The following is an 11,734-nucleotide window of genomic DNA, read 5'->3' as shown; positions in this document are numbered from 1 at the left end:
TCGACAGCTACTGGCAATCGACAGCTAGCTGGCAAAATCGACAGCTAGCTGGCAATCGACAGCTAGCTGGCAATCGACAGCTAGCTGGCAATCGACAGCTAGCTGGCAATCGACAGCTAGCTGGCAATCGACAGCTAGCTGGCAATCGACAGCTATCTGCAATCGACAGCGTAGCCTGGCGGCGGTAGCGGGTAGCCCCAAAGCCATGTCCATTTAAAAACTTGCATTCAAGAGCTCTTATTGCTAGTTTACAACGTTTGTTTTACATTTGCAATTATAATTTCCTAGTTTTATTCACTCTCTACAGTACCCGTACTATCCCTTTTCAGTTCTGTAAAACAACTTTGCAACACGAAAACAATGATGAACAGGGTTTTACTTCTCGTATAAATTTATTAGAAGTGCCCTATGTCATTTTGCACGAAGTGATACAAAGGGCCTTTCAAATTTAAGTCTTATTGAAAGCATTCCCCCACCTAGCCTGTATGACCGAGCAGAATCATTTAGGTGCTCAACAATAAAAATCCACAGTCTTGGCTAAAGAGGTCCATTATTTGTTTGTTTATTTAGTTTTTTTTTAATTGACATTGTACAGTACTATTAATATCAGGTATATTGGATGCTCTGTTTAAATACAGTCAAGATTGCCGAGCAATGAATACATCCTGCTTCTTGTCCTCAAACCATATCTTTCTGGTTTTTAAACGGTATCATTTGAATTTCCATTTCCAAGCATTATTTTGAACTGTCCCGAAATTGGTTTCCTTTCTTGAAATCAGACTACAGCCCCAGTCTAAGTGCTTGTCTCCCCCGACAAGGACAAAGAGCCTCTTCGGTAGTTTAGGGACAATGCATCAAATACGCGGTCATGTTGCAATGTCAGGAATGCTATTATTACCTCCTCTTTGGTAATCCTCGCATTTGACCAAACAAAAGTCACTCAATGAAGGGAGGGTCAGTTTTTTTTCAATTCACTAATATTATTGATGCCATGTCAGAAAGAGCTGAGTAGTTTGTTACGTAACTATTCAAAAAATTGCAGGTGCAAGCTATTGAAAACAGAATCGAATAGCCAAGCTTCCCTATTCATTGGTGCCCTGTTATAGAATTCGTAGCATATACTGAATTGAATAGACCCGTGTTCTATCATTATCTATGTGAAGGGCAGTGGCCTCTTGTCATATCACTTTAAGTTTAAGTCAGCAGTTTGCAAATTAAATGAAATAAACATAAAAACTCACTATTATATCAGTATATCAGTAAACTGAAAGAAAAAAAAGGGCAATCTTGACAACATCGGACTACAAAAATGATGATAATAATGCATCCCGAAAGCGTCAAATCAGTAAATCGGCACATTTTGTAAAGTCATTAGCATGCAGAAAGTGTTTACCAACAAAAAGCGAACCAGTTATCACGGTGAGGCAAAATGGTCTTGTGATAAAAGTGATCACTTCACAATGCAATGTACTCGGTTCGAGTCTCAGTTTCTCCTTTATATAAACCCATGTTATTTTTTTTTTCTTCACTCCATAATATTGACTTGTCATCCTCTTTTTTAAAGGGGACACCCCCCCCCCCCTCAACAAAGAAAAATAGCATGTAATACTCTTTCTTTAACAAGCGACTCTCTGAATTAGTCAGAAAACATCTTTTGCTACATCTACAACATTTAGTGTAAGTATGAAGAATACATGAAGATTAGCAATGTGACACTTTAGTCTAGTGGGTAGGCAATCGTCTGATAACTGGAAGGTATCGGGTTCGACCCCCAGCTGTTGCGTTTTTTTCTTTTGCTACATCTACAACAATAAGTATAAGTATGAAAAAAAAACATGGAGATTAGCAATGTGACACTTTAGTCTAGTGGGTAGGCAATCGCCTGGTAACTGGAAGGTATCGGGTTCGACCCCCAGCTGTTGCGTTTTTTTCTTTTGCTACATCTACAACAATAAGTATAAGTATGAAAAAAAAAACATGGAGATTAGCAATGTGACACTTTAGTCTAGTGGGTAGGCAATCGCCTGGTAACTGGAAGGTATCGGGTTCGACACCCAGCTGTTGCTTTTTTTTTAATCTTTGAAAAAGAAAAACTGATGTCAAACCCATTTTGATCTCACTCAAAGTCCATATTTATTGCTATTCTCTAATTGATCTATACAATGAGCTTGCAATTAACTTGTAAGCAAGGTAAAGTATTATATTACGAAGTACAAGAAGGACAGGAATCCTGTTTTATCTATTTATCAAACATTATTACATTCAATACTTTTTTCAGTCCCAATGAGAGAGAGAGAGAGAGAGAGAAAGAGAAGAGAGAGCCAGAAAGAGACAAGTGAAGAGAACCCAATACACCTCATCAGTGTAATAAAGTCTGATGATCTTAATCTACATACTTACTTCAAATATTTTGCCGGGCAGATATTATTATTTATAAAAACAAACCAATTTTGGAGTTTTATAATAAATATTATTGTTGTTGTTGTTGTTGATGTAAAACAATGAGAAAATAGGGACCTTTTGCGGGGGGGGGGGAGCAATGTAGAAAAAAAACTACAGGGGAGCCTTGGGATTTTTTTATTGGGGGGGGGGGGTGGGGGTATCGGCGCGGATTCAGGATTTCTTAGGGGGGCCCAAACTTGAAATCAATTTGAAATTTAATGTGCTGAAATAAAAAGAATCGTGCCGGCCGATATTTCACTCAGTGGTAGGGGAAGGGGGAAGGGGGGGGGGGGGGGGGGGTAGAGAGCACTATTTTTTTTGTTTGGCCGTCGAAATTTGAAAAATTCACCCCCCCCCCCCCCACATTAATCGCCAGGGGGGTCCCCATCTCGAACAGCTAGCTGGCAATCGACAGCTAGCTGGCAATCGACAGCTAGCTGGCAATCGACAGCTAGCTGGCAATCGACAGCTAGCTGGCAATCGACAGCGTAGCCTGGCGGCGGTAGCGGTAGCCCCAAAGCCATGTCCATTTAAAAACTGCATTCAAGAGCCTCTTATTGCTAGGTTTACAACGTTGTTTTACATTTGCAATTATAATTTCCTAGTTTTATTCACTCTCTACAGTCCCGTACTATCCCTTTTTCAGTCTGTAAACAACTTTGCAACACGAAAACAATGATGAACAGGGTTTTACTTCTCGTATAAATTTATTAGAAGTGCCCTATGATTTTGCACGAAGTGATACAAAGGGCCTTTCAAATTTAAGTCTATTGAAAGCATTCCCCCACCTAGCCTGTATGACCGAGCAGAATCATTTAGTTGCTCAACAATAAAAATCCACAGTCTGGCTAAAGAGGTCCATTATTTGTTTGTTTATTTAGTTATTTTTTTAATTGACATTGTACAGTACTATTAAATATCCGGTATATTGGATGCTCTGTTTTAAATACAGTCAAGATTGCCGAGCAATGAATTACATCCTGCTTCTTGTCCTCAAACCATATCTTTCTGGTTTTTAAAACGGTATCATTTGAATTTCCATTTTCCAAGCATTATTTTGAACTGTCCCGAAATTGGTTTCCTTTCTTGAAATCAGACTACAGTCCCAGTCCCTAGACAGGAAACAGAGCCTCTACATAATAGACTTCGTTCGTACGCCATTTGCTTTGAATATTCATTCATAGTATTTCGATAGCATTACGTCATCTTTCATACGCCTGTCCGGCATGCATTTCGAGGAACTTGTACTTTTCTATCGGTAGCGTACATAGAGATACATACTACTAAGCAAAGAGATTCGATCATACACAGTATGTCCTTCGTAGGAGGACTAGATGGCCAACTAAAATCGTGACCTTTGACATTTCATAGGTTTTGCATTGGATGAATTATTGGGGTTTTGTCCGATTTGAACGACGGTTTTGGAGGGTCAATGAATATTCATGAGCAATGACGTAAAAAATACGCCAACTACTGTTCGTTGATTGGCCATCGAACAAATGTTTTATGTATTAGGTCATGCATAAAAATTTTTTCATTCCCAGAATTCCCTAACGATTTGAGCACGAAAATGGCGGTTGTATGAACTGCGACTTTCAAGTTATTCAATTACGAACAATGAAACATTTTTCTTTTAAGTGAATTTCTATTATAATAGAAGTTTGTCAAGTACATCTTAGTGAAGCAGAAAATCTTCAGGCGAACATTGACATCGAAGTGATACCCTATGATATCAAGAAAAGTAAGTAAAGATCCATTTTGTTTGAAGGTCTCTGAAATTATTGTGATGTGTTCGTCATTGCAGTGAGCGGCTCCCCGCATTGTCACAACGTATTACCCGGTTAACCCCCTACCCCATCCTCTTCTTTCTTCTGACCAAAAGAGTATTAACTGATTGAATGAACTCTAATTTAAGTCATCGACGGTAATATTTTTAGAAACAATCAGGATTTTACCGTAGGTTATTTCATTAGAGCGCATCTCATAATTTTAAGTTCAGTTCATAGCTTGATTACCGATAGTAATCGGTCGTAGATGTGGACCTGTTGTAGACTGCGCAAATGGCTCATTGCTAGTCCAAGCCGATGAGATCTCGTCGAGCAGAATGTGATTTCAATCCGCCGGTGCTAGCCGGCTGAAACACCAAGAAGCGACTGCGTTTCCTGAGCTGGCGCGGCATATGACTTTACAGTGTGTGTTAGTGTTACAGTAAAGCCTAGATCTAGACTAGTATTCATAGCATATTCTAGCCTGAATTTTCTGTCTCTTTCGTTCGTTAGCCTCTGATTTGGGTAGGGTCGGCTCCTCTCTTTAGCCGACCCTACCCAAATCGGAGGCTAACGAACGAAAGAGACAGAAAAATTCGGGCTATGCAGGCCTAACTTTAGATCTAGCAGTTGCACTGTCTTAAGTAGATCTAGATCTAGAAGTCTATAGAGTTCTAGACCTAAACAGCATTTAACCCCGAATCTAGTATAGATCTAGGCCTAGATCTAGGGCTAGATTCTAGGCCTAATTGTACTCTAACAAAAAATTCTAAATAGGGTCTAAATGCCTGATGTAGATTTCCTCTAGATCTAGGTGGATCAATGTGGAAGTTTAATATGGAGGGGGGGGGGTGCACAATCATTCTGTGCCCCCTTTTTAAGATGTGGCATAGCCATAGGGACGGGTCTAGATCTAGGTCCAGAGCCACCTACTAATAATATTAAAAATAGGCAATTAGATCTAGATCTATAGCTTGTAGCAAAGACTTCCAAAGCCATGGGTCTAGGCTCGTTTTTGATCCTAGACTAGACTAGTCGTGCACATGTGTCATTATTGTGATCCAGGTCCAGATTCAGCTTAGTTTGAATGTAGATCTAGGCTAGATCTACCAACGACAACAAAAACAAAACAAAAAGGTGTCTCTCCCCCCCCCCCCCTCCCCCCTCCCCTTCCCCTGATTTCGCTCTTAGTTATGTCATTGTGCCTTGTTTGAAATAATTAGTTTTTTTCAGGATTTTATGCCACTCCTTAGTTTTATGTTGGTGAGAATTCTGGATCCAACCCTACATATGACATGGATATTTCTTTCTCTAAAGGACATGAACAAAGTTATAAACAGATAACTTATGCATGCATTATGATATTAGCAGGAATCTTACTAAGTTTCTGTTTTCTTTTAATTGTAGATGCTATGGAACAAAGAAGCAGATAATGATCACAGAAGTGCAACAAAGAGCACCAGGACCTGATCAACAAATGTATCTAATCAGGAACAGGACACCTAAGACCTAAGTTGAACTTTGGCAAGGTATGTTTGTATGAAGTTCGAAAATATTCAGGCTGTATATTAAATCTAAGCCCATGCGAACACCACACTCGACTTGGACTATATACAAAGATTTGGGGAACTGTCATCTTGTGTTGCATTATATCTTGTAATTCTCAATTATCTCTAGCTTTTTATTTAGGTGACAAACTATGGTGTTGCTACAGTTTATTCTCTCAGCATATTAAAAGATGTACTCAAAGGTACTTTTCCTAAATATTACATTATATCTAACAAACTTTTGTTCACAAAAGTCTAGCAAATAATAACTTAAAATAAATTGGAAATTACTTTTAAAATAATTGGAAATACATTTAAACCTTTACTCTTCTCTTCAAAAAAGGCCCTATCAGATAGACATAAGTTTATCATTTTTTAATAAAATTAAAATGCAAGACCTAAAAAAAGTGGGGAGGTACTATTTCTCAAAATCCAATATAATGCAGCAGTTTTAATCTTATTGATTTCTCCTCTCTTTTTGTTTTTTATTATGCAGGTTGTCCCATGCAGAAGGTTTGATTCCCAGGCTTCTTTTGTACAAGTCCCTTGTCTACCCTCATCTTGAGAACTGTTCCGGTGTCTGGGATCCCTACAACATCTCAGATGTCCAGGACGCTACTTCACAATGGGGACCACAAGAGAACCAGCAGTTTGACTGAGATGATCAGCACCTTTTAGTTGCCTACTATATCTACAACCACAAGGCACTCTGCAAGAAGACTGGGAATGGTGCACAAGATAGTCAATGGTCTCTCCGCTCTCCCTTGAAAATTTCCCCACTGCACTACTTATAGCTACTTGCGCCCTCTATATAGCAAACAATGCCTAATCGGTGCCTACTGGTCCCCCATGATCCTCTTTTTCTTATATTAATTGAGAGCTGATTTGATGAGATAACCACCTGTCAGTGACCTTGCAGGGTGGTCTAATCCCCTGGCCAAATTAGTACAGACGGGCTTTAACAAATCACGAGCAGGAAGTACCATGACATGACCCTCCAGTTGCACCAAGCCAGAAGCGACATAGACAAGTTTGTATTTGCCCAACACTCTGTCCAAAGTTAATGGAACTGACTTCCAGCAAATAGTGCATGCTGACAGTCCAGCTGCCAGGGACTACTTCTGAGGCATCTACTCTCCTTATCCCACTTAAAAACAGTCTGTCTTCCTCACACCACTTGTAATCTTTAGTATTAGTTCATCTTCGTGAAAGGCTACAACGCCTTTTGAAGATTACCAGAAGAATAAGAAGAAGATATATCGAGGATCATGAAAGTAATCATATCTTCTTTTAAATGCGTGTACATGGAATATAGTTTTTTTGATATTAATCTTAAGTCAAGTTCTGACAAAAATATTAGGGATGCTGTACTGGATAGTAAATTGAAGGGGGGGGGGTTATAAAATTATGTAGTTCAATAGTAATACTGTAGTAATATAATTATACACTGTCGCTCATAAAGTTGGAATATTTTTGTTTTACCCTAATTTATGGAATTATTTTAAATATAATTTAAAAATAATAGATCTAGATAATAATATACATTCTCAGATCTTATTTTTAAATTATTTATAAAATAATTCCATAAATTGGGGTAAAACAAAAATATTCCAACTAATAGTAACAATAATGACAATGATCATGATAATAGTAGTAATAATAATGATAATACAGATAGTAGTAAAAACAACAACAATAATGTCCAATGTAAGATAAAGTACTCATAAAACTCAGTATATACCTGTTCTTTACATATAAAATAGCATGTTGATATTATTGAATATTTTTTTCAAAATCTACAGTAAACTTTTACAACTGAAAAATTTGAATTCAAGAGACAGCCCCCCCCCCCCCCCCCCATCCATCCATTTGCCATCCTTTTGTTGATGTCATGTTGGATTTAAAAAGATCTTTATAGAAACAAAAAAAACAAAAAAAATAAATGAGTTCATAAATTTTAATAAATTAGTTGATACTGCTTAATTCTGTTCTTTTCATTTTCTTATTTTGTGAAATATATGTGATGATGCTGGTGATTATGATGATGTAGGCACTCTGTAATGATAATGCTGTATGACTGAGGTGAGATGGGGTCTGATGCAGTCTTGTGTAGAATTGAGTATGGTGTTTCGACCTTTTGATGTTTGTTTATATCTGGTATCAGCGAGATAGATTTAACCATCTTTCCTAATGAGAGAAAGTGGAAATGTAACAAGAGAGTGGGCAAGACTAATGTATAAATACAGTATAAAAAATGGTTTACAATAAAGATGAGGGGGGGGGGTTAAATAAAGAATAAGTCAATGCCAAAATGATGAAAGCATATAGGTAATTGGGGTGTGGATGGGGAGGGAGGTTAATAGAGCCTATGGAAATGTCAATATTGGAAGGGGTCCCTGTATTGAAAATGTTACTGTTGGGGGGGGGGGGGCAAATTTCCCCAAAATCAGTGACGACGAATGCAAAAATTTAAATTTCATTGGGGATGGGGCACAATATGAAGAACATTGAAGTCGAGGTGAGAATGATTCATTATTTGGACACTTAAAATATGAATATATCACTTGTTAAGTCGGCTAAATGATCAGTGCAGTTTTTCTGATTTAAAAACTATTTAAGTTAATAAACAAACAAAAAAAAGAGGTAAAAAATGAATTGAGGTACAACAGTGAAATGGGGTCATTATTTTTGCCTTTTAACTGAACTGAATTTTAAAAAATGTACTTTCCATCCTGGTGACAGTGAAGTTTGTGGCCCTAACTAAGTCAACCATTTAAAAGTTTATTACCCCCCCCCCCCCCTCCCCATATGGAAACGTTGTATCATCCGCTCAATCTGACTTGCGTGCATAGAACAAATAAGCATTTTTCCATAAAAAAAGTGAAGTTTTCTAAAATGTGCGTTTCTTTCCAGCATTGGGGCGCCCGGAAGTCACTCGGGTAACATTTCATAAAGTATAATATAAAAAGACCATATGCAACTTTTTGTCGGAAAAAATACATTTTTCCAGCACAATGTCGTCTCTTTTTGCGTTGGAGAAGAGCAAATAGCGAGTTTCAATCACACTTTGGCCGATCTCGCAAGCTCTCACTTGTTTCACTGTGGTCAAGAGACTTTGGGGCAAGCGGTTAATGAAAATACTAATCGTTAGCTTTCTTCTGGTATCAAACTTATTTTGATTGATTGTATAATTTTGTCGGAATAAAGGAAACAAAAATGCTCGAACCAACAACTCATCAGCGTCTGAATTGACCTTTTGACCTTGAATTCCCTGATGCAAGCGCACTAATGACGTGATCTTTGCTAAATCGGTGTCTTTTATCGTAAAATGCGACACTTTCACAATGTTTATACATCTTTTTTTAATTATTAGTAAGATATAACATATTTTTTTCTGATATCACTGAAGTTTTGGGTTTCATTTAATGAGTAATTTTAAAAAAAGAGCCATTTTATTGTTGTAATTTACTGGATCGTACCATTAAAGTTGCAGGGTAGAAAGATGCATTTTCCAACCGCGCCAAATTTAATTTACGTTCCGACATTATGCTAAATGGGTTCGTGTTGTTAAGAATACACTGCTTTCTGCTCCAACAAACGTCCACATGCGGAGTCGTTTATCAACTAAATTATTCAAATTTATGGATGCTTCCTAGCTTCCCAGGTGTTTGTGTTGCTGTTGAAGCATTTCATTCACCTGCTATCATTCTTTGTACTCCAATTGCCAGAACGCAAATTTCATTTTGGTTTTATAGTTTCATCGGAGTCGTTTATCATATATAATTATGTATTCAAATTTATGAATGCTTCCTATCCAGGGGGGTGTTTCACAAAGATCCCAGTCGAACTTAACTCTAAGTTGGACTTAAATATTATGGAGAGCCATTTGTAGCCTTGAAATGAAATATGTTCAAAGCGAAAATTCAAGTATTTTAGACTTTTTATCAATTCCAGATCAAGAACATGAAATTTCCTTGATAATGGAAAATTATGATTGATTTGAATCAACATTTATACCTCTTAAAAAAACTTTTACAAAATATTTTCAAAGATGCTAACGGCTTTCCATAATTTTTAAGTCCAACTTAGAGATAAGTTCAACTTAGGATCTTTGTGAAACACCCCCCAGGTGTTTGTGGTGTTTATGCATTTCATTCACCTGTTATTATTCTATGTACTCCAATTGTTAGAATACAAAATGCATTTTGGTTATATAGTTTCATGCAATAAGTAAGTCAATAAAAGAGTATGTTCTGCACAATAAAAACAATGTGTGTCCCTATTGTATAATGTAATGTGTCCCCTCATTTTGTAATAGTTAATTTACCCATTCACATAATGGAACTACCTGCCCGATGAAGCCATTGGCCTGTGACCCCTGAGCACTCAACACCGTGTGGGAGTCAGTTCGTGCTGATATTCTTTTATGAGACAAATACAAGCAAACGTTTCCATATGCCCCCCCCCCCCCCAAAACACACACCTCCACAACTCTGCATGACCTTTGTTCTACATTTATCCGGCCCAATTATAGCCTTTAGTCAAGGCACTCGTGCTGTATTTCCCTAAACGCGCCTGAATACATAGACTAATCGCGCGACGACTGTGATCTGTGGGACGAGGTGCGTCAGCAGCTCGGCCTTTACTAACCTGAGTGGTTGTTGTAGTTTATTTCTTTTGTTTTGTATTATATTTCCGCTCCCGAATCAGGAGATAATTAGATGCAAAGTATCTTACCCAGAAAGCCGCCCAAACCGCCCCTTCCAATCCGACGCACCAATCAGAGTAGACGATTCGAGAAAACTTCATGCATATTCATTATCAACATGTATAATCATAAATACATTTTTGAGCGGTTTCAGAACGACGAAGGAGATCTCTTATCAAAGAGCCTTGAATATGCGGTCGAAAGGTTGAAATTATCATCTTTTAAGGAGTTACAATCAAAAGCTATAAATCAGCAGTGAAAGGGGAGATGTATTTGTTAATCTTCCAACGGGTTATGGCAAATCTGCGATTTTCAAGCCATTTCACTGTGCAAGGACTTCTTTGTGCGGACGACCACAGTCGCTGCCAGCACACCATCCCCATCGGCGTCTACTCCCGAAGCTGCCCAGAGTTCGGGGCCGGGAGGTACTACTCACACCGCACTGCACTGTCCATTGAAGTTATCGTTTCACCTCTTATTTCTTACATATGGAAAACTTACGCGCATCTGCTCTGCGCCTCGTCGCTTATCCTGTTAAGCACGGGGAACGTACACCAAAAAACCATGTTTTGATATAATTGCTGGTATTACGGGAAAATGGAATTTTTTAAAAAAAAATCTTCGGACGGTTTCTTATAATTTGAAATGTCGTCTTAAAAATGATACTAAATTTGGGATTATTCTTTCAGGGGAAACGGTTGCACTTTTCCCTAAAGTTTTGACTTTTTCAGCCTGCCTATGGAGATTGCACTGTTTTTCCCCTTTTTTGTCGGGTTTCGCTCAGTCAACCAGTCGGTAAATCTTACACGAGTGACGTATAAAAAATCTTCGGACGGATTCAGAAACCTTGACATCCCACCTTTACGTTGGTATAACGATTGTTTTCATTTGTGGAGGGGAAACGGTGGCAATTTTCCAACAAATAAAAGGTAGCTTTTCATAGTAAACCAAGGTGACTGGGATAGTGTAGCGCTATAGCTACTCACAACGAGTGCGCCCGTACCGTACAAACAATGCACAGTTATAGCTTCCGTGCAATCGCTGTAGAGGTCAGTGTGTGTATTTAACGCAGTGCGTACAGAGTGTGTGCGTTGCGCTCAAAATCTCGGAGACCGCATTACGCGCATCATGTCTATACATGCGCACCCGAATGGGTCATTGCACTCCAACTAGAGGGAAGTCAGTATAATCATTGGCAAAGGGAATGAGTTCGATTTCGTCTACGGTGTAATGGCAAGCCTCTGCTGGTGTAGTCTACCGTAATTTTGCAA

The sequence above is a fragment of the Strongylocentrotus purpuratus genome, unplaced genomic scaffold, assembly GCF_000002235.5.
Source record: "Strongylocentrotus purpuratus isolate Spur 01 unplaced genomic scaffold, Spur_5.0 spur5_scaffold_13, whole genome shotgun sequence".
Lineage (NCBI taxonomy): Eukaryota > Metazoa > Echinodermata > Echinoidea > Camarodonta > Strongylocentrotidae > Strongylocentrotus > Strongylocentrotus purpuratus.
The sequence above is the reverse complement of the archived record's forward strand: the minus strand, read 5'-3'. Positions refer to the sequence as shown.